General features: G+C 42.7%; 1 protein-coding gene and 1 non-coding gene across 4 annotated transcripts in view; one reads left to right on the top strand and one right to left on the bottom strand.

Moving 5' to 3' along the window:
• LOC118088609 (uncharacterized) overlaps positions 1 to 14,967 on the bottom strand; it is an 83,925-nt gene extending 68,958 nt beyond the window's left edge. Inside the window, exon 1 of one of the 3 annotated variants that reach the window (XM_035122462.3) lies at positions 14,702 to 14,967. The gene's annotated coding sequence lies outside the window, so the exon portion shown is untranslated. Of the gene's footprint in view, positions 1 to 13,891; positions 14,101 to 14,556; positions 14,681 to 14,701 lie in introns of those variants that run through there. The other 2 variants (XM_035122488.3, XM_035122479.3) reach the window with 2 other exon arrangements.
• A 316-nt stretch (positions 14,968 to 15,283) lies between these two features.
• On the top strand, positions 15,284 to 15,356 carry TRNAA-AGC (transfer RNA alanine (anticodon AGC)). Its single transcript has one exon. It is a non-coding gene; the product is annotated as a tRNA-Ala (tRNA).
• The last annotated feature ends 9,198 nt before the right edge of the window (positions 15,357 to 24,554 follow it).

Raw genomic sequence — 24,554 nt, 5'->3', positions numbered from 1 at the left:
CAACACAATGTAGCAGGAAAGATGAGACACACACATGTACCCTCATTACTTGCATACCTCTGATTTCTGTGTTACTAAACAATAAATTGAAGTAGGGGTACTTGTAATATCATATGGGAAGCAAAGTGTATGTCCAGCCCCACCACAACTACAAGATTGCTACGGTACATTTACAAATGTCTGAATCGATGCAAATATCCTCATAATAAAAATGTTCACAATCTGCACATTTGCTTTAGTCCAATCCTACAAATGTTAACTCAGAATTAAACTCCAGTAAGTTCAATGGGGCTTACTTCCTGGTAAATGTGTATAGAAAAGCAGCCTACTTCAGGATTCATTCATGTGTTACAACATGCAAAGTAAGCAAACATGCAAGTGAACCAACACTTTTGCATTCACTGTATGCTGGAACATGCAAAAGCCAACCTGAGAAAGCACAAGTCTGTAAACTAAAATGTACATGACCAGTTGTGGCCAGGCCCAGAACCAAGACATATTGCCACTACAAGTCAGGTGCACCCGTGGCCAGCCAAGTTATTTTGGCATTTTAAGCAGAAGATCCGATAATCATATCTCCCCCTCACTAGCAGTAAAAATAAAACAAATTAAATAATTTATCCACTTGCTGCCTTTTTATGACATTCAAAAGCAGCTGCCTGAGGAAGTTATGTCACCATGCCTAATGGTAGGGTTGTTACAATCACAAGACCCATTATATACAAACAGGCAGCATTCGAAACTCCTATTGTTCTAGGCACATTTTGCGACTGGGAATTTCATTAGCATGAGCAATTTCTGAGCTCTGGGTGCAGTACTGCACCTAAGATTTCAAATTAAAACTGCCACTGCTGATGTTGAGGGCATGGGAGGAGAAATTCCTGCCTGCTTGACTTCCAAGAAATCACTGCAGCATCAGGCAAGCTGATAGGTTCTGCCTCTAAGCTGGCTTTACAGAAAGGCAGCTGTTTGAGGGACCCTCATAAGAATATTAATGGGGCATGCAGGGGAAGCATGGCTTTGTTTTTTGCAGCCTTCAGATGAGGACTAGATCATGTGAAAAATGAACATAAGTTTTTAGCTGCAGTTCATTCATTTTTAGCTTTGTATTCTTGTTATAAAAAGTGTGCCTAGACATTCCACTGTGGTGCCCATAACCTAGGTTGAACGTGCCATTTAGCTCCTAGCTTTTATATATCAGTTTCTAACCCCGCAAACAGGTGTATCCAGCAAAGTTGCCCCGCTCACACAAGGACTTCTGCTTGCGCATCAGAACTTACCCTCTCCCCACATGCCACCATCCAAATCTGCTCAGAAGGGTTGGGGAAAACCACAGAACAAATCTGGGAGGCACATGTGGGGAAGAGAAGTTGGGGAAGTTCTGTTGCACAGGTGAAAGTCCTTGTGCAAACAAATTGACTGTTGGATACAACCCAGTCAATTACATGAAAGTAGTAATTATCACATGACAAACATGGTTATGGAAGCAACTGAAAAGCTTCAGAGGAAAGCTGCATAAGAATAGTCAGGTTATTTCAATTCTTATATAAGTGCTAGAACCCTATGGAAGGGTTATGCCCCCTACTACTACTTCTTGGCTACATCAAGAAAAATTGAGGCCTTCTCACTAAAGCTGCCTCTGGATATTTTTCCATGATCCTCAGTCATCCTGCCTTATTCAGGAAAGTTCCCTGGCCCTCAGGACAGATTTTTCAAAAAGCTTAGCAAGAATGAGAAAGTCACCCTCTGCCCACTCATTCCTCTGACACTTCTCAGGATCTACCGCAAAAAAGTTTACATGAAAACCTTATTCTATTCCAATTCTTTCAACAGAGATACACTACACACCCACCCACAATAAAATTTTTATATATTGTAGACATCATGAATGTGTCACTCTCTCGTGGATTAGGAGGAGTATGGAAAGCCACAAGCTACTACAGTATGTAAGACTTAAGTGCAAACTTAAGTAACTGCACATTCTGAAGTGAGAATAATCACTTTATTAAGAATAAGTCAGACACATATACACACAGTGAACATGAAAATAATAGGATTACAAATCCACTTCAGTGGCAAATTGTTTCTTTTTCTGCAGAAATCCAATTTGCTTTAGTGTCAGTGAAATGAATATCTCTCTGTTGATGTTAAGCTTAATGGTGGAAACATTCCATATTTTGGAAATAGGTGCATTAAAACAATACTAACTATGCAGCTGAGTGCAAATTTCTCCTTTGTCCCCAAAAGACCATACAGTATTTCCAATTATGTTGAAGAAAAAGTGAAAGTGACCACCAAGGGAAATAAAATGTTGCTAATATTTCCTCTGCCTCCCATATAATTCAGCCAATAGCTTTAATGATGTTAACATTAACAAATGGCACAAACAGAAAAGGTATTGCTAAAACTGAAACTACCGATACACGGTACACCTGGAGAACCAGCTGCAATGCTTGAAGATTCTCTGTGCATCACTAGCAAATCTGAAAACAAAGCTCATACATGAAACTATAGTTTGATGGTGTCCCCTTCCTAACACATCCACATATATTGCAGGAATTTGCCTTTAATGGACAGCTGGGAAAAATAAATAAATTGCAACCCCAAATGGCACAATGTGTTCTACTAAGAGCACAGAATAGCACCACTCTACAGTTTAATATCAGGGGTGATACTGGGAATATGTTCTTAGGCAGCATCTGCTCTAAGTGCCTGGCATCCATTGGCACAATTCAAACTATTTCAAGATAATGCATGGCACTAACACAGTTGTCTCCATCATGCTGCCCCCCCCCAAACACTCCTTCCACCTGAGGAATTGTGATTGTAGACATAATGCTAATTTCTCCCTCTATCCCCAATGTCAGCCACTACACTGTAGGAGTTTGATTATTGTATTAGGAATGTGTTGCTTCCCTGCCCCCCCCACTTCTCTATTTCATTGAACTGTAAAAGATTAAAGCCCAATCTCCTTGCCACAAGAAATGCCAACCAAGGTGAGCATAGTGGTTCTTCACCTTTTCCTCATTTGTATCAATTCCACAGCAGCTAATGCTGTGCAGGACCCCCATCTGTTTTGTTTCTGACGTGCAACTTTATCACCTTCCCTTTTATATACAACTCCATTATTCTACTTTCAACCTTTTATTTCCTTTAATCCTGTTATCTGGATGAAGACTTTGGTCCAGCCCCTTCTCCTGGGCTGTGTTTGGAGATTCTGCTTCATACCAGCATACAGAGGTCAGAATCTATGGTAACATGATGGTCTGGTACAAGAATACCAATTTTTAAAACCAAGTGATTATCAAGAATGGAAGATTAATGAACAGTCCATCAGGTTACCTCTCTAAGCCACAAAATGAATGCATTGTGTTAATATTTCATTGACCTCACTAGGTCTTTTGTACTCATCTTAGATGGTGCTACATAAAGAAGTTGCAGTACAGTGGTACCTCAGGTTAAGAACTTAATTAGTTCTTAACCTGAAACTGTTCTTAACACGAGGCACCACTTTAGCTAATGGGGCCTCCCACTACCACCATGCCGCTGCCGCACGATTTCTGTTCTCATCCTGAAGCAAAGTTCTTAACCCGAGGTACTACTGTATTTCTGGGTTAGTGGAGTCTGTAACCTGAAGCATCTGTAACCTGAAGCATCTGTATCCTGAGGTACCACTGTATAATCCTATACATATTTATTTAGAACACCCAGGAAACTAGGTATAGGTTTGCAGTTTCAAACACATTTGGTGACATGAAAGCTTGTCCTGTAAGTGAAAATACACCTATCTAAGCAATGGGACTTCTCCTTTTCTGCTCTCCATGCAACCCTGCAATCTGAGCAAATGTTGGGGAAGACAGAGGGAGAGGAAGTCCATTGCACAGGCCTTGCACTAATAGGACTACTTTGTTGAATATAACACAGTGTTGACATCTAACTTCAGAGGAAGCAGTGTCTCTGCTGCAACGGAATAGGCCCTCATAATGGGAACTAGGAAGTGAATCAACCTAAATAAAATAGATGCTGGTTGAAAAGACATCATTTCCTTGCCATCATCAAAAGCACAATCCAAGCATCACAGGTGATGCAGTTATAAAACATCACAGGTGAATCCTGCTGAGATGGTTCAGGCTTGAAAGAAAGGTACTGAAAATCATGAAGTTATTTTGGTGGGATTTTAATAAAAGATTTGCATTAACTGTTTAATAACTGCAGTATATTCTAGCTCTCTCCGCCACATAAACTCTTTCTCCCCTATACTACTTTCTAACAATATTCCCTTCAGTAGAAGGGAACTTACTTTCTACTAATTCACTGTATAGCTGATCCTCCCCCAAAACATCAGCTAACTTTTTAACTTCTTAGAATTTGAATTAAAATCCTCTAGATTTTAACATCTGCTCCTGTAATCTTCCATTCACAGTACACGAGGCTAACAGTGATTGAACTAGGGAGAGGTTAATATTTACACATAATGTAGCAAAAATTTGTCACCTGGAGAAAGTATCACATGTTATTTATGCAGAGAGAATTCTGTTTTATATATTCTATAAGACTCTTAAAAAAAACTCATGTCATTATCATTGAAGGAAGTCTGCTCAATACGTTTTTTGCAAAGGTATTAAATATTATTGCCAAAGACCTCTATAAGACACACAGCTTTTTAAAAGATGCTAAAAGTACATATACATATCTCTAATCCCGAATGAAATTGAGGCAGTACATGTGTTCTTTTAGCTAACAGAGGACAATGATACAACAGCAAATATGCTACTTTTCAAAATGAGAACTTGGAATTCCAACCCCATGAATCTGATACGATAATACTGACAGAGACAGTTTTGGGGGAGAGCAGCTGGTTCAGTCGCACTGAGCACAGAGCCTCAGGAGCACCGCAACTATGATGCAGAATGGAAGGTTCAGGGGGCCAAATGTTGGTGTCGCACAGGGTACCGCTGAAATTTGAGACCCCAAGGTTCGCCACTGACACTGATCTCTCTTACTCTAATATTCATTTGTTCTCAGATTACTTGCAATTCTTTTATTTATGTGCACTTTTATTGGCAATCACCCAAACAAATCTCTATGCACACCACTTTAAGATTAAGATACCATTCACAAAGATGCTCTTGGAACTGAAGCCACTTCTTCCCTTTATCTCCAATGGTGATAACTGAAGAAAAGCACTGTTCAAATGGATATATACACTTTTCTCTTTCTTCATTTGTATTCACTCTTCTGTGCGTGAGCAGTACAGAGATGAAATAATTATGCCTGGATAATTTATGCATGAGTACTTAATGTGCTTTGCCAATATTTTCTGTGAAAGTAGCCTAGGAATTACTCTGCTGCATGATTAAGTACGGTACCTCATATTTGCACGTTTATAAAACCTAAGTAATATGAAGGCCTAAGTACTGCATTGTGTAATTTATGTTATCATGGTTGTAGTTTTGACTGTTCTTTAGCACCAAGAGAATAAATCTCACAACCTTTCTCCCTACTGCAGCAGATGAGGAATCACAGTGGGAAAGGCAACAATGACTGCCACTGCCAGATATACAGTGCTTCCCAGATTTCAATAGAATGCCATTTAAAAGTAACTCTGAAATATGCTACCAATCACCTTCTCAGGCAGGAATGGTCTTAATATACAGGGGTGGCTATTTCATGACCCTCCAGATGTTGTTGAACTGCAGCTCTCACCAGCAACAGGTTACATAGCCAATAGCCAGGGATGGTTGAAGTTGTAGCCTGTCTTCATTTGGAGAGTGACAGGTTTCCCATTGCTGCACTAAAGTTACATATGCTCTGTGTGGCTCATAGAATCACAGAGGTCCAGCACCTAGGGTATTTGACTTGGGGGCATTTCAGCAGCAAAGCTCATTGAATGACTTTGTAGAAATAGTTCCCCAATGCTACATGCGGATTTGTCAGGATGATTCCTTTAAATGCATACTATGTATGCTTGGAAGAGGAAAGGGGTCAAAATTAATAAATAGATGTTAAAAACCAACATCATTAGGCCCGCCTAAGCCAGATTCTGTTCTATGACACTTTTATTCTGAAGGGAGAGATCAGATAAATCAGCCAACTTTCAAGTGCAGCACTGATCAGAAGAACATTTCAATAAAAAGTGTATTAATAGGGAAAACAGTGTGGGATTATTTTTCAGAATTCAGGCAACTCCTCTCTCATGCATGCTAAGAAAAAGCAAGCAGAAAAGATTTGGCTCCAGCCATCCTCTGGATGAGCCTCTATTAAGAATTAATTTGGTTGAACACACAAATGTTCCAGTAACTTAGACTGCATCAAAAACACAGCTTTAGTTGTAGAAAATTCAGTTGGCAAGCTTGGCCTCAATCCTGAATCTCTAAATTCTGTGAGAATGAAGAGTGCCCTGTCATGAGATTTTGTAATTTAATCCTTTTGCACTGTTAAGTCAGTGGGTGACCTTTCATTCAGCAAAGAGACTCTACGGAAAGGAGTTTAAAAGAGCCAGATATTATATAAAAATAAGAAATGAGGAACTAGCTAAATTTAGAGAAGTTAAAATATCTCCAGAGCTGCAGTTCATGTAGCTGTAGCAGTTCCTGCAACTATTTTTATCAGATATGTAGCCAAATATTTCCACTTCCTATAGCCCTCTCTAGTATGAAACATGCAACATGTGATTGCTTATTTTAAAGCTATGTTTTATTATCATATTTTTGTATTGCATTAGATAGTTATAATGTTGTTTTGTATTTCATGAGATTCTGTTTCTTCAGCTTGTAAACCGCTTTGAGTATTGTATGATAGAAAGGCGGTATACAAATTAAAAGTGATGATGATGATGATGATTTAGGTGCAACTAATAACTTTGTTACATAAACCACCTCCAATACCTCCAACCACCTTACACTCAAGAACCTAACTTTCTCAGACAAACCAGCTCAAAAACTATTCATCCTGAAGCACTTACGCACTGCAAGCATGTAGGACTGAATGAACAGAAAGCTAAATGTTATTCACTGTTGTCTGCACTCCACATACACCATAGTAGTTTGGCAAGTCATAGTTTATGACCTCCCAAGTCTATATTGAGAATTTACACAGCAAGCTTAGATAGCCAAAAGGACAGTGTTACTAACTTCTAGTCACTAAAAAAACCAAAATAATGAATGTGGAAAGATGAAAGCAGGCAGGCTATATTCATATTGAAGTCTCGAAAACTATTGCAGCAGTTTTAATTCCTCCAAAACATCTGGTTTCAAGGGGAAAATATAAGACATTTAATTACATGCCTTCAGAAAAGTTAAGAAATTGCAGGCACTGTTGTGCATGTTATTATTCAGCATAAGTAAAACTAAACTAAACCTCCTACATAGAAGGAAGAGGTTAAGCCATCCAGGCACAACTCTGTGGCCATCTGTTACTTTCCTAATTTCAGTAAAATCAAAATAAAAAATGCTATCAGAATGTATACTGATATTCACAGAGGGGTTATTGGGGGTTTTGTTTTACTATGTATTTTGTATTCGCATTCTGTATTTTTCTGTTCTGTGATTTTCAGATATACGAATTTAATAAATAATAAAAAATAAAAAGTGTACAAACAAGAAGGAATTTGTATAACTTCAGATCAATGGAGGCAGATTCAGAAGTTCACAGATCCACACAACTGAAAAAAGTCCTGTGCATAGCAGATGATGTTGATATCCATTACACAGTACAACCTCAATCTTCACCATCCTCTCCCATTAGAGCCTATATCTTAGAGGGCTTGAAGTGGCTTGAGTTCATGCACCAAGTCCCAGTCCAATCATAACTCAATTACAGAATTATATAGTATTTTTTCATCATACTAGCTACAGAATTCACCCAACGGAGTGGGAGCAACATCTATCTAGCACAATGAAAGAGTCAAAAAAATTTTCCTAATGATCTGTGAACAGCATGTTGGCTTTATCCCTGAAGCTCTATGAACATGACATTTGTATAACAAGCTCCGGAGCTATGATCTTAACAAGTTTCTAGTCTGATGTACTTTAGAACTGGAAATGTTCAAGAATTCCCACATGTCAAGCTCTAAATTGAAATACCAAACTACAGCAGTAGTTAGATCCAGTGAGAGAGCTTCAGCAGTTGGAAAGCAGGCCATATTTCCCATTAGTTTAGTAGTTGACTGAAATATATGTGTAGAGTTGGCTTTGTCCCTCTTGTCTCCTGATTTTCTAAGGAATAGATGATTAATTTTTAATATATAAAGAGAGGAAAACTGGGTGGTGGGGGGGAGAGATGACCAGTTTTCCTTTTTGAACAACAGGGCAGAAACAGCCTAGAGGGGAGCTAGACTGAGCAGTACATTATACAGGAGTATATTTGGCAGTAGCTAGATCTGCATTAAATGATGCTGTTAACATCAAGGAAAACTGGCTTGAAAAATAAGGTTGGGTTCTGTCCATCCAGAACCACAATCAAGACTATATTCCTTTGTTTTGTCTGAAGAAATTTTGTATAGACGATAATTCCATCTGGGATTTATATATCCTTTGGGCCTCTTGCAATGGATACCACATGCTTCAAGGAGAATTTCCCTGGATTAAAGCCAAGTAACTTCCAAAACAGGGAAATTCTGTGCTGCACTAAAAGGAATTAATCTGCTCAACAGTGGAGGGTCCTGCTGGTTCATGTGTACATCCTTGTCAAGACTAAGTATTTGCTTTGAGTGAAAGCTATTAATGGTTTGCAAAAGGGCTAGAATAAAATTCTAAATCAAATTATTCTGACAAAGAGAAGAATGCTCCGCTTTTATTTCCAGTACTGAGATGATGCTTTTAAAATTTTACATTTTCTAACTCCTTTGGAATAGGCAAATTGCCACAAAAGACTAGCAATTACAAATGTGCAGAGGGAAGATGTGTAGTTGTGCTGTGTGTTACACTAACACCCATTTATTATGGGGAAAATCTAGCTAATTGCCCTATATATTTATGCAATTCAAAATTTCATAGTATATTGGATTCATAAGGACATTCACAATAAATCCAAGTCAGGCATTCTCTCAATGCTTATTTTCTTAAAGCCATTTCCCTTAAATATCTGCTAGTCATGCAAAATACACTCATGTATTTAATTTCTTTATTTCTTAAACTCCAAAAAACCCCTCATTTTCATTACTAAAAATAATTGTCAACTGAACTGTGGATTCATAATTCAATAAATTCAATGCCAGCAATTTTTCAAAGCTAACACTTATACCCGAACTCAGGTTTCACACATTCCTTCACAGAAAAGAGCTCTCGGTTATCCTCTAGGTATTAACACCAGACCACAAGCAGGCAGATAATTTCACTTTGAGTCCAAGTATTAACTTCATCCTGGAAATAAGTCTTGTATCATTCAGACTACAGTGCCATTAATAAAATTAGCAGACATTTTTAAAACAACAAAAAACTGTTGTACAGATTTAGCACTTCATGCTGATATTTGCTGGAATAGTGTTAACTATACTCATATCCTTATTACTGTACTCATTTTTCTGGGTAGTTTTAAATATGTTATAAAACCAGGGCAGAAACAAAGGAAACAAAATAGACATGCTGCCCAAATCTATTAGTACACTTTTAGGAATAAGTAAACTTTAGAAATATGTAACTGGCAAGAAATCTCATCTCACAATCCAATTTAATGCCTATACAGTACAGATAAAACATTACACACAGCAAAGAAATCACAAAAATAGTGTTCAACCTTTACTGAACTAAAACAAAATTTCAAGCAGTGCTGGGCTTGGAACAGTGGAAAGTGTCCTGCTCATCCCCAGTGATGCCAGAGTCACTGTCTAACAGGTACTTGTAACACTAGTAATACAGATTTCTGTGGAGCAGTGCTGATTGTTCTTTTAATAACTTTGTTTCTGGTCTGAACTGCCTCCCACGATACTGTGATATATATATATATATATATATATATATATATATATATATATATATATATATATGGGTGAAATCCATTTATTGCAATACGTGGTACAGTATTCATCTAAATGATTGTGTTAGCACAAGGAATAGCACCAGGATTTCCTCACCACATGCCCCACACAATCCCCAATCTGTTCTGGGGAGTTAGGAAATCCTCAGAACAGATTTTGTAGGGTGAGGGGAAAGGGATGGAGAGAACATCCTGTCACATAAGGAGAAATTATTGTGCTGGCCTAACGTTCTCAATAGCAGTACTTTGGATACAACCCAATGGGTCTAACTTTGAGTATGCATAAGTTGAATATATCACGGACCCATGATTATTATTACTATTGCCAGGGATCATCAGGGAAAAATACAATTGCACCCCATACAATTAGAGGGCAAGGAATCTTCCACATCTCTGAAATTTTCTCATCTAAAGAAGCCTCTATCAATGAGCAGCAAGAAGCTAATATACTGGCTTCTGTACCACTTTGGATGCAGAAACCAAGCAAAGACAGTTCTAGGAAGCTGCAATGTCATATATTTGTCAGAAACACAAGGCCACAAAGGGTCCACCATTGCAAGAGCTCTGCTATTCTCATTATGCACAGCCAGAGCCGGCATCACCATTAGCCACACTGAGGTAATTGCCTCAGGCGGCAGGATCCCAACAGAGTCCAGAGGTAGCAGTTCCCACAGCTGTGCCTGCCTGCCACTGAGCTCACACACTGCCATTGGCAGAGAAGTGAGGAGAAGCAGTGGTGAGCTCTTGCTGTTGCTCCAGCAACAGGAGAGGGTCGGAGGCACCCACAGCAGCACTGAAGTTCTATAGGCACCTCCCGCCACCATCAAAGCAAGGAGAGGCAACAGCAGCACCCTAGCTTCAGTGGGGAGGTGGCAGCAACTTCCTGTTTCACCTCAGGTGGCAAAAATGGGGCAGTTGTGCCCTGTGCACAGTGCACCAAGAGCATTCGGAAGCAGCATGAGTATTCTTGGCTGGCATAGCTTTCCTTTTCGAGATTAAAACCCCCCACTGAGTGCACCTTTACCCAAGGTTCCCAAGAATCTCAGATATGACACTCCTCATGCATGAAAATTGTTACAGCATCCACATAATGTTACTGTCACCCAAATGTCAACCTGTATCCCCCCCACAGTTTAGTCCAATTTACCCTTCCAATGGGAAATCTGATGTGTTTTTTGGGGGGGTGGGTAGTTGCTAACAACCTGCCCTGTTTGCAGTATTAAGCCTTCATTTGGAAGGATCCTAAAAAGATAACCATGACCTATAAAATGAACACAAAACTCATACGAACATGTAAGACAATGCCTTTTAATAAAACTTCTAGTAGCCTAATGAGATAATAAGCTTTCACCAGCATTTGCTGATCCAGCAAGATACCTCACCACAACCATTTCAAATCCCTCATTCTTTGGGACCACTTTTCTTAACTAAGCTGCTAATGATTAGGAGCCTAATTCATTCATTTTTGAACAACAGAGACTAGCAATAGGGTAGCAGAGCACTTTTATCATTACTCCTACCTGTGAAAGAAGTCCAGAGATTGGACTCTGTGCAGAATAATCCATGTTCTAACTCATGTATGTGCACATGCTGTGATGTAAAAGGCCACTTCTACAAACAAGCAGCTTGTCTCCAACAGTAAAACCAATCGAGACAGTGGTCTACCAGGAATGTTATGACATCAAAATGATTATTGCTTTCCTCCAATTTCATTTCCTTCTACAGAAAGCAGCATTTCTATATAAACAAGCATATAACAGAGGTTATAAAGCTGCATCACATAATGCAAAAGGACGCTGCAAGTCCAAAGGCAGAGGAGTTGACATATACCGTACGTACAGAGGCAACAGCATGATAAGAGTAAGCTAATCCCTTCAAAGTCCCCTGCCACATTTACAGTTCATCATTTACAGTAATTCATGTAACTGGTTTTGACTTCAGAACTCCTAGTGACAGAAAACACACATATTATGCAGTAATTACATAATGCCTCTTAATCCAATATTGTCCAAGCAAAATGGATCCAAAGTGCTCATGGCTACTTAGAGTTCAAAGAGTTCCTTCATTAAACATAAAGCTATTTTTTGTGATTTGAAAACATCAGAGAAACATTACCCAGGTATAGTTATCACCATGCATAATAAAAGTAAAATGATATAGGAAATGCACTGGTGCATCCGAAGAAAAACATATGCACATAAATCTATAAGGTATTCCACATGAACAAGGCAGGGAAGATAAAAGGGAACAAAAAAATTGCTAGGATGTTAATGGAATGAAGCCTGCACAATTTTTCAAAACCAATTGCCAAGAATACTTTGCGCAGCAGGGATGACTACTTCAGAAGTTGGGGAAATGATTAAATGCAGAATCCATTATCAAAACGCAAGGTAAGAAAACAAACAAAGCAGAACACTCAGCAACATGTAGTAGACTTTGGGCTAATGAGAATTGCCTCTACAAATGCCAACCAAAATCCAGTTGCTTGGGGTAAATAAGTGCACAGCCCCAAAGCAATGTTGTTATGAAAGGAAATATGTTTGATGATCTCATAATTAATGTGTACAAATGCACACAGCTAGATGTATTCATGTGGACTGCTTCACACACTCAAAACTTTTAAGACCCCCCCATACAAAGTAAGTCTCAAAATGTGTGAAATCAATGCAAGATATTCACACTTAACTAGTCCCACAGATCCGCACAACCAAAATTAACTGGATTATGCCAGAGTATTTGGTACCGATCCTATTTACTGTGTATTGCACTCCATGTTTTTAAGGATTTCATTAATAAATAACCCTTGGTTCATGACCTCAAATATTCCATATCATTACCTCCAATGCTTATTCCACTATTAAAGCAATAATGTATCAAAAAGACTTCAGTCACAATAAAGTATGTGGGATGTCCTCAACACAAATGTTCTCTTAAATGTCCTCAATGTGTTTCCCCTCCAATTTACAAGCTTTGCCCACCCTGGTTTATACAATTCTTAATTATTTGACCATACTGCAACAGTGCCTTGTATTAAAATGGTTTTCAGTGGATAAGTACCTTTATTTGTGAACAGTTTTTCTATGCAACTATTCCAACCACAGAAAAAAGAACTGTATAATGTAGGTTCCATTACTTAGCAATGTCTCAACTAAAGCCAGAGCCTGCTATTAGTCAAAGGAAGAAATGAAAGCCCCACTAAGCATCGGAATAGACAATGAGCCATTTTAAAGTTTCCACTGCTTGAATGTATGTATTCATACTGGCTTGGACTTTTCTGGCACAGAGACAAACACCTGAACCAAGCCCTCTCACATAGCAGGAGGGTTTGATTACCCACTGCTGTTTGCTGGTCTTTGCAAAAAGGTAACAAATAACAATTCACCTATGGCTGTAGCAATGTCCTTTACATGGAACCCTGCACATTTGAGGGGAACTGTCATTACGTATTATTTTCTGGGTGTTTAGAGAAGAGAATGCAGTCTCTTTTTTCTTATGCTCTGAAAACCCAATCCATGCCTTCCCTCCAAGGGAAAATTAGCAGATTATACTTCTGCTTTCTTATCTACCCCTGACAAATCATTCCTGTAATAAGAATTTAATCAATTCAGTACAACCCCTTCTAGATGTGCCAACTACAGCACAGAAAAGGTCACAACTCGACGGGGAAAACTATAGATCCTTCTAGCTGTCTCCTCCTCGCTCATGCTGTGTGTAGTCACAAGCATATAATTTTTATTTATTTATTTATTTTACATTTTATTGCACAAAAGATAATACATACACGTACATACATACCATACGTACATACATACCATACATTGCACAAGAGATAATACAAAAGATGAAACATACTCATACATACATATCATACATTACACAAAGAATAATACAAAGATAAATACATACACATACATACCATGTCACAAGCATATACTTAAGAAAAGAACAGTTCGTCCCTGAACATCATCTGCCTTTCGTCCATTCATAGCCTCCCGGGACAATAATACAATGAACTTATATTCCTTCTACTTTACCCCCAACAATCCCGGCTTTTCCCACTCTCCACAGCCCAAGCCAGATGAGACCTACCCACAATCCCACAAAAGCTCTCCAAGCCCCAGGACTGCGCTCCACATGCACAATAGCACAACACACCCTCTTCCCCAAGTCCGCCAACATCCAGATAACACAAATTCCATCCTCCCACTATGAAAGCGCACACCCTCCTAGCCTCGCGTGCACCCGACTCCACACCCCCACCCAACAACAACCACACACACACGTAAACACACGCTCTGGTCGCCTGGCACAACTAAAACACGAGAACCGTTCACTATTATATATGACACCCCCTTTTCACCCTATAGCACATACAGGCGCAGGGAAGGGAGCAGTCGGCCCCGCGCAGTCCTCCCCTCGCCTGTCAACCAAGACCACCCCCCTCCCGCTTCCATACACACGATAATGCATTTATCCCGCTAAGTCCTTTCTCCCCTCGACAGACATAGCGCACACGCCTCCTGCCCTCATCCCCGCACAGCCCGCCCTTCGTAGCGGTGAACACACACAACACACACAAACCCCGTCGCCTTCTTTCGGAGCCCGCGGGACGGCGGCTCCCCGCGCCCCTCTCTGCGAGGGACGGCAGCGGCAGGAGGACCCAACAACATCTCCCTCGCTCGCTCCCGAACAAGCGAGCGAGCGGCGCCGGCTCCCCTCTTCTTACCTCAGAGCGGTGGGGCGGTGGACGCGCGCCGAACCGGCTGCTGGAATCCGTTCCTCCTCCTTCGCCACGCTCTTCATCCTCCTCTGGCCGAGGATGCTGCTGCTGCCGACGCTCTCTCTCTCTCTCTCTCTCTCTCTCTCTCTCTCTCTGTGTGTGCGCGCGCGCGACAGCACAAACAGTCTCTGCCTCGCACAATGCGAAGCAGCTGCTTCACACACGCACGCGCGCACGCGCCCCCGTCTCTCTCTCTCTCTCTCTCTCTCTCTGACTGAAGGAACTCGCGGTCGGCGCCTAGAACCTGCGCGCGCGATCTAAAGGAAAACGTCACGCATGCGCGCTGTGAGGTTTCATGGGAAATGTAGTCCTTTCCCCACAGACCGTTCCTTCTCCCCAGCCCCACCCCGCCAGCCCCGCGTGGCTTCTCCTTGCTGGGTGACAGAACTTACTTATCTCTGCTTTTTGTTTGTTTTAACTAGGCTTAAGTTTGGCGAGGAAGTGCATTTCCCGCAAGAACAAGTCGGCTAAAACGCTCACTGTTGAGTAATAATCTATAATGGCTGAAAGGAGAATTTGTAGCGTGCGGGGGAATTAGCTCAAATGGTAGAGCGCTCGCTTAGCATGCGAGAGGTAGCGGGATCGATGCCCGCATTCTCCAATTACATTTTTCCTGTCTCTTCCTCTCTACAGTACTCAATTATTGTTGCAGCCCCTCTCACAATCCTGTATCAATGGTCAAACCTACAGTTGTAGGGAAAAGCCTTCTATTGAGAGATCGAAGGGACTGCTATTGTTCATGCTAGTCTTGTTCTTGTTGTATGTTACAGCTGGTTATTATTTTCCTTCGTTGTGGAAAATTCAAAGGAAAAACAAACAAAAAATGCTCTGCAAGCAGTTTACTTCCTTGGAAATAAAATAAAATAAATCTAGACTTCGTGACTAGTTCTATTAATCCCAGTGCATATAATATTATTTCATCAGACTTCCGCCTCATAGTTTACAAATACAGAACTGGCGCCACTGTGCTTCAAATGTATGTTGTTTAATAAATCCAGTTAGCAAGCATTGCACGTTATGCTCAGTTGCAGAAAGTTATTAAATCTTAAAATGCAATTCTAAGATCATCAGTCAATTATAACGCCCTGCATTTAAATATAAAAATGAATACCTCCGTGACATATGTAATCCTTCACCTGCCAAAATATATAGTCCGAAACTCATTATTTCTTCCTCATAGGAATATTTCGAATTAGCCAATCACGAAGCTTTGGTCACGAGCTATCCAGAAGCAACCTCAAACATCACGCTGGTCCGGGGTATCTTGTGCGCCCTCTGCTGGACAACGTTTCGCTTGACATGGTGTGGTGTGCGTACCTGGGGGGGGGGAACCTTTGCTGCTCTACCTTGGCCTGAAACATGGGGTGCAAACTATAGGAGGGGTAAGGGGTAAGGTAGGGGGCCGAGCCCTTCTCAGTGTTGAGGAGGCTGCCATCCCCTGAAGCTTGCCGCCACCGGGCAGCGCTCGTGTGCTGGCAGGGCAGGACCTACAGATCAAAGATTTTATCCATCCTATGTAGAACTTTAACTTACTGTGGCTAGATTCAGGTAGGTAGCCCTGTTGGTCTCTAAGGTGCTACTGGACAATTTATTATTATTTTACTGTGGCTAATAACTAGCAGCAAATAGAGTTGTATAAATATTTGGGTGGAGTAGAAGGTGTGTGTGCCTGCAGCCTGCTGCCTCTTACTACTCCTTGGAGTTATCCCTGGTGTGGATATGTGTGTGAGCATTTAAATTAGTATGCAGCAATGCATAGGAGAACTCTAGAGGTCCCAGGCCCTAAGGAAGTCAGATTAGCCTCAACCAGGGCCAGGGCCTTTTCAACACTGGCTCCGGCCTGGTGGAATGCTCTGTCTCATGAGACCAGGACCCTGCGGGATCTGATTTCTTTCCACAGGGCCTATAAGACACAGTTGTTCCACCTGGACTTTGGCTTGGAATCAGACTGATCCCCCCTTTTCCTTTTCCTTCTGTGATGGAACCCCTATTTGGGGACTTCCCTGGCTTTTTTCTGGCCCACATAGGACCAGTCTGGATAGTTGGCCTTGGTGAAGATTTGACGTTTTCTCCCCCCAAATAGTTTTTGATCTGGGCTTCCACTGAAATGAGGCTGCATTTTAAGTTGCATTTTAATCCTGTTTTTAAGTTGTTTTTTAATCAATTGTTTTTATACCTGATGTTAGCCGCCCTGAGCCCGGTCTTGGCTGGGGAGGGCGGAGTATAAATAAATTTTATTATTATTATTATTGGCCTAGCTAGGTGAAGTTCTAACTTCCTTGATAAGTTCTCAGAAATCATAGGCAAGTTCCCAGACCTGTTACAGCATTTCTTTTTCCATTGGTCAGCTAATATATATATTTTTACTGGATTTGTACCTTTCTCCCAGGGCACACAAGCCGATTTACCATTTTAAAATGCTAAAACAGATACATTAGATAAAATGTAGAGGGACAGAGTCTTTTCAGGCCAGCTGGGAGCTGATGAGAAGAACTCCCTTGCCTGGGCTCCCTCACTTTCCCCTTCCCTCAGGAAAGACAGAGCTCCAGGGAAGATGGGAAAAGAGATGCTCCACTGTCTCTCGCAGGCTTTTTGATGGTTCCTTCAGGAGCTGATGGTATGTGTCTAGAGCTTTGTGTTTTTTCTGGCATTGGGTTCCTGTTTGTTTTCCTTGCTCATTTGCTAAATATGTCAAAGCTGAATTTGATGGCAATATCTTCCTAGAGACACCAACCCATATAACAACTCAGAACACACTGCTTATTTGGTAACATTTTACAACACAAATCAGATAGCTCTCTTGAATCTTGATAAATCAGAAGAAATGCTGGAATAAATGAATTGCTATTCCCTTAATAGAGATCATCATAACTCTTCCAGAAAAACAATACAGACCATCAGTTGCTGTTTCAAGGTGAAGCAAAACCTTAGCAGGATTTCCATTTCAAAGGTTACACCTGGACAAGCTGCTGATTTATTACCGAGCCATATTCAGTAGTATTCATATAAAGCCCTTAACAGCTTGGGACCAGTTAACTTGAAGGCTCAGTCACCCATTTCAATAGTTGTCTTTGTTATGCCTAAAATTGCTAGGCACTGTAACCAAAATTAAAAAACCATACATGCCCTTCCCACAGGCTTAGATTCCATGTATGTGCTGTCTTGTTGGTTAGTAGGACTCCAGAGGCCCAGGGCCTTAGTCTGTTTTCAGCCCAGAAGTTCACTGAGAAGACTTGAACTGGCAATTGTCTCTCAGTGTTATGGGGAGGATAAATTGGACAAAGCCATGTCCTTGGAGTTCCTTGGGTCAACAAATGAATGAATAAAACACAACCCCCCTACAATTGCTGCTCACAAGAGCCAACTCCTAGGGGGTGAGGGGGCTTTGTCCCCCCCCAACATATTTTGGGGTGGCCCTAAATTGATGGGCATTGCCCTTCAAATGGTATGTGTGTCCCGCATCATGCGATTGATTACGTGGGGCGGGGCTTTCCTGCTCCGCCAAATATTTTATATAAGTCTTGGCACCCTGCTGCTGCTTATTAGACATATTATGCAAAAATCCGCTTTCACTGTCAGGACAGCACCTGCTGCAGAGCGGCTGGATGACAGGAAGGTGGTGTTGTTCTTTTGAATAGGAAACTGGATGCCGAGGAGGAAAGGCTGCTGGTAGCTGCGCGTTCCAGACGCCCGCATGAGGAAACTGCAGTCTTCAGCGAAGAATTCCAAATAAACAGTCTAACACTCTCCCTTTCCTACCAGCAGCCAATCACATTTTGAATCGCTGCCGTTCCAACCAATCAGAGTTGCCGTAGAGCAGTCACTAAGCCTGGCGCGTGACTGGAAGGGTAGAGAAAACCCTCCGTTGTGTCAGTGCGGGCCACGCAAGGGGCGGGCCGGAGAAAGCTGCACGCTGCCACCTTGCGGCAGTTTTACAACATTCCAGCAGCAGCTTGTGCGCATGCGCCATGCCTTTCCAGGGCTGTCGGTAGGTAGCACAAGCGTCTGCAAAGGGGTGACATTGCTTCAGTACTCGGAATCAGGGCGCATCAGTGACCGCACGGAAACAGTGTGCTGTAGTGGTTAGACTGTCGGACCGGGAAAACCACTGGGGGAGACCAGGGTTCAAAGCCCCCATCGGCCACGACGTTCACACTGGGTGACCTTGGGCCAATCACAGCCTCGCAGCCTAACCTACCTCGCAGGGTTGTTGCGGGGTTTAAATGAGCAAGGAGAGAACCATGTGCGCCCCCTCGAGAAAGTGGTCGGGTATAAGTGCAATAAATACCTAACAGCGGGCTGAGCTCCGCGGCTTCCAGTCCCTTTACTTTCCCACATACATTTCTTAACCCCCGCTTCTTTTAAAGAAATAAATATACAGTACTTGTTCATACACACTAGCCATCCTTCCTGCGTGTCTCTTGCTGATCTTGCCCCCCCCCCAACACGTGTAGGAAGGAAGGATCGGGGGCATACATCCGTTAGAAAACCAAACAAGTTTACACGCCCAATCCAAGGCGCTTCCTTGCGATTTGGCAATGCGGAAGCGCGCGGAGCCCAAACTCTGGCGGTTGCGCGGATACCAGCAGGCGGGGAGTAGGAAGTATACGGCTGACGTTTCCCAGCAGCTTCCTTGCCAAGGCAGATCCGCGCAGTAAGTATGGCAGGCCGGGCAAACGGGGGTTGCTTAAAGTTTTCGGCGGCCGGCTTGGAGAGGCGGCGGTAGGGGAGGCGCGCAGAGAGTCGATCTGAGGGCAAAGGACGCGATGGCGCTTCTTTGTGCAAAAAAGAAAGGCTCTCTGTTCGGTTGTTAACCTCAAGCACTTACGAGTTTCGGTAGTAAATGCAAGAGGGGCGCGGTCAGCAAGCCGCCTGCAACAGTCGGGGATGGTGTACTATTTTCCAGTGCCAGCTCATGATGAGGCTGGAGAAATGTATTGGGGTGGATGAGTCATCCATTAGAGAAGGAGAAGGGGGGGCGCAAGTTCTGTGGGGTGGAGAGCATCTGCTTTGCTTGTAGAACAGTGGTTCTCAACCATAGCTGCCAAGTTATCCCTTTTTTTAAGGGATTTTCCCTTATGCTGAATAGGCTTCCTCGCGAGAAAAGGGAAAACTTGGCAGCTATGCTCTCAACCCTTTTTTTGGCCACGCCCCACCTAAAATCCTGATCCCCTCCCCGCCCCCGCGACATATAATTCTTATTATTAAAAAAGTAAACTATTCACGTGGAGGAAGCCTAAAAGGCCATTAACTTGGTCTATCACATTCTCGAATTGCCCCCCTTAAAAATCAAATTGCCCCTTCTGGGGCGTGTGCTCCATGTTGGGAACCACGGTTGTAGAAGGTCAATCCCCAGCATCTGGTAAGTAGGGCTGGGAGAGAACCCTGTCCGAAGCCCTGGAGAGTGGCTGCCAGTCAGTGTGGACAATATTGAGCAAGATGGATCAATGGTCTGAGTCGATTAAAGGCAGCTTCCTAATGTTTCTTAAGGGCACCACCTCATACCCAAATAGTGTCCGCAGTGATGCAGGACACAGGGAACATTTGCCTGCTTTGTTTATTTAAAAGAGTTGAACCCCACTACTTAGCAGACTTGCCAGGACAGTTTTCAAAAGCAATTGCCCCAGTCTAGAAAAAAAAGTAAGAGCCAAAGCCCCATTTATTCCAAAGGGTTAAAGTAGAGCCCTGCTAAGCCAACATCCTATTCCCCACAGTGGCTGACCAGGTGCCTATGGCAAGGATGGAAACCTGAGGTCTGAATGTGGCCCCTAGGCTTCTTCAGGTGGCCCTTGGAATTGTTTCCAGTCTGCCACCACTCTTTGACATCTGAGAGGAGGGCATTCCACAGAATGGGTGCAGCTACTGAGAAGGTCTTCTGTCTAATTCCCTCTAACTTTACGTCTCACAATGAGGGAACTGCCAGAAGGCCCTCGGAGCTGGACCTCAGTGTCCGGGCAGAATGATGAGGGTGGCTGCTACAGCCCAAGACAAAGGAGGAGCAAGATGCAAGCAGAATAACACCCACCCACTCCCTGCCATAAAGAGCTTCAGGTTGCTCAATAACAGACTTCTTGGTGCAAGTCAATTCCATGGGACTTATTCTCAGTGTGCATAGGTACAGCCACGCTAAAATCGATATAGTACTGGCACACAGAAGCAAGAAGTTTCGTATCTAAAATCAAGTCCTCCAATTTAGAAGGTTTGAATAATCATGCTGTTAAAATCATAAGACTTTTGAATGGGTTGGGATGACTTCATCAGTCAAAGCCTTGTGAGTCTACATACACTGCAGCAAGAAGTTTACCGTCAGTGCTACGATGCAATGTCTTTTGTCAAGAAACTGGCCAAAGTTCATAAGTCTCGGTGTTATGTACATAAATATGTTGATGTTTCAGAGCTGAGGTGCACAGCCTGCATTACTGGAGGCCAACAGGTATCCCACAAATGTGGCAGTTTCTCCTCCCCTGGTGAAACATAATCTCCAGATCCCCAGTTATCATTTAAAATGAGCAAGTTTCTAGAATATGTAGAACCAGAGCTAGGAGGCAAAAGGTACAGGCACAATTCTGCTCAGTTTTGTTTTGTTTGTTTTGTTTTTTGCTGAGAGACTAGAGCAGGGGTCAGCAAACTTTTTCAGCAGGGGGCCGTTCCACTGTCCCTCAGACCTTGTGGGGGGCTAGACTATATTTTTTGGGGGGGAGAACGAATTCCTATGCCCCACAAATAACCCAGATATGCATTTTAAATAAAAGGACACTACTTTCTACTTATGTAAAAACACACTGATTCCTGGACCGTCCATGGGCCAGATTTGGAAGGCAATTGGGCCGGATCCGGCCCCTGGGCCTTAGTTTGCTTATCCATGGTAAGCTTATTCTGTGCCTAGGAAACACAGGTCTGAGAGGTTTCCCATTTGCCCCGTTGCTTCCTCCAGGAAAACCCGCTGCTTACTGCTGAATCGGAACACATGTCAATCTATAGAAAAACCGATTGATGTTTGTTCCAATTTGGCAGTAAACAGTGGGGTTTCCCGGAGGAAAGTGGCAGGACAAGTGGAAGTGTGGAGGCGCGCCAAGTCTCACAACTCCCATTCCTCCATTCCTATGCTCTAGCCCAGGGGTTCCCAAACTAAGGCCCGTGGGGCCGGATGCGGCCCAATCACCTTCTAAATCCGGCCCGCGGACGGTCCAGGAATCAGCATGTTTTTAAATGAATAGAATGTGTCCTTTTATTTAAAATGCATCTCTGGGTTATTTGTGGGGCATAGGAATTCATTCATATATTTTTTTCAAAATATAGTCCGCCCCCCCATAAGGTCTGAGGGACAGTGGACTGGCCCCCTGCTGAAAAAGTTTGCTGACCCCTGCTTTAGCCGACTCCCGTTTCACACTTCCAAAGAAGGTTGAGCAGACAGTTTGTTCAACATAATGCAACACTGAATTCCACCCAGTACCTGTTTCACACTGCAAAGCTGAAGAACAGCCCTTTGCTTCTCTCTAGGTCAGGCGGTTGTAGGAGGAACTAGAACTTGTGAAATCAGAGAACAAAGTAGTCTTTGCTGGAGGCGTTTACGAAAAGAGGAAACTCTGGAATTTCCTTCATAGGCAGTTGTCTTTTAAAAGGATGTCCAGAATTACTTAAGATTAATGAAGGTCCCCACACTGTTGTACGGGTATGGACAGGGGAGCCGTCCAAGGCTGTGGGAGGATACGCCAGGGCAGAATATGGGATTTGTGAATAGCCAGAAACAAATTCAACTGGAAGAAACCTCTGGTAAAAAGCTAGGTGCTTCCAAAGGGGGACAAAGTGTAGGGCCCTTGATTAACTCAGAATTTCTGAAAGAGGCTTGTATGAAAAGACCTGGCAGCCTTGGGCTAGGTGTGAAATTGATTACATAGGCAGAAGGAGAAGATAGACAATTATCAGTGTTCCATGGCCTACATCAGCTCTGTCGCCATCTTTTTGTAGGTTTGTGGACAAACAAGAAAAGCTTATTTTTACCTACACGTGTGGATGCCCATGGAGACAAGGGATGGCAGTTGCTGGGGCAGTCTCTCCCATTTATCAGTGTGAGGCAGCCACCTCAGGTTCTAGATTTTGAATGTCATAAATGGGTAGCAAATTGTTAATTTTTTTCTGTTGTTATATTTTTGTTGCTATGGAAGAGGAGAGATGCTTCTAATCTAGGACTTTAAGTATCAAGTATGAACATAACATTATTTGCCTCATAACATGAATTGTGCTTATCTGAGGTACTCCTGGAAATTGTCTTTGGCATTATGCCATATATTGGGTGGGAAAATAAATCACCTAAACACACCCTGCTATACCTCTTCTGGGCAAGAGTACACTTCTAGTTATTTTTCAGAAATGGTGAACAGCAGCAATGCTTTCTCAGCACAGTAGCATCTTCCCATTTTGAAAAACTTATTTAGTTGTATGTGTTCATTAAAATGTTTTGGCTGCCATGCTCCTCTGCTCTGTGTACTATTCCTCTGTGGGAGCATCTCCAGGGCACACTTGCAGCCTGATCCTATCCATGTTTACTTAGGAGTAAGGTCTGCTAAGTTCAAAGAGGCATCCTTCCAGTGTGTATACAGTACTAGGATAAGCTATCAATCACCCCTAGCCAGTTAGTTTGGATTTGATATCCCACTTTATCACTACCCGAAGGAGTCTCAAAGCAGCTAACAATCTCCTTTCCCTTCCTCCCCCACAACAGACACCCTGTGAGGTGAGTGGGGCTGAGAGACTTCAGAGAAGTGTGACTAGCCCAAGGTCACCCAGCAGCTGCATGTGGAGGAGCGGGGAAGCAAACCGGGTTCACTAGATTACGAGTCCGCCGCTGTTAACCACTACACCACACTGGTGTACAGCATGGCCCCCTCCTCCTCAGTGCAGAAGCTTATCACTGGACCTATTTTGTACAGATGGGATATATTGCAGTGTTGTGGGTGAAAGATGGTGGGCAAAAGTTTGCTTATTGCGCACGTTCAGCTGTTTGCAGAAAAGCATAAAGACACGCTTTCAAAAGTAACCTGTGGAGAAAATTGTGAAAAGGTCAGCCTTCCAGCATCATGTTCTTAAAACATGAACCTTGTTTGCTTGGACTTCTTTTTTAAAAAAATAATAATTCAGGGTGTGTGTGACAAATTTATAAGTTTTGAATTTTGGCAATTTGGCAACCTAGGATAGGATTCCTGCTTTTTGCTCTGGGGGGGTGTCCAGACAGCCAACAGGCACAACTTCTTCTCCCAGTGTGGCAATGCAGACATTGGGGAATCCGCACCTCTTGAATGTCACACTACTAGTCGAAAGCAAGGATGTGACATTCATTGACAACCTAATCGAGAGGTAGATTTACAGACTCTGGGCAAGTCAGAGCAAAAGTGCTATCCCAGATCTTCTTAGCAAAGGCGTTCGCACCTCTGGTATTGTAAAAACAAGGGGACTCGTAGAAAACCAGCAGGACTCCCTTCCGCCTGTGCCTTTAATTTACAACCCCGGCTGCTGCGGTGACTCAATCCCAAGGGGAGACTGATGCGTCACCGCGCGCCTGGGAAAGCCTCACGTGGCGACCTGGAAGTCGAGCTTGCCCAAACAGAATCGGCTCCGTCTTGGTTTCGGGGAAAACAGAGCCCATCTAATTACCTACTGCAGCCGGCTCCGTAGGCGAGCGATCCCCGTAGTCCAACCTCTCCCTTTGCCGTTCAGAAGGAGGCGCGGCTAGGCAGATTAGTTCCAGCGCTTCCCATTAAGGGCGGGTCGGCAGAGAAGCTATTTATTGCGTTTCGGGCGG

Source organism: Zootoca vivipara, chromosome 1, assembly GCF_965207765.1.
Source record: "Zootoca vivipara chromosome 1, rZooViv2.hap1.1, whole genome shotgun sequence".
NCBI lineage: Eukaryota > Metazoa > Chordata > Lepidosauria > Squamata > Lacertidae > Zootoca > Zootoca vivipara.
This window is presented reverse-complemented; position numbering and strand designations above follow the sequence as displayed.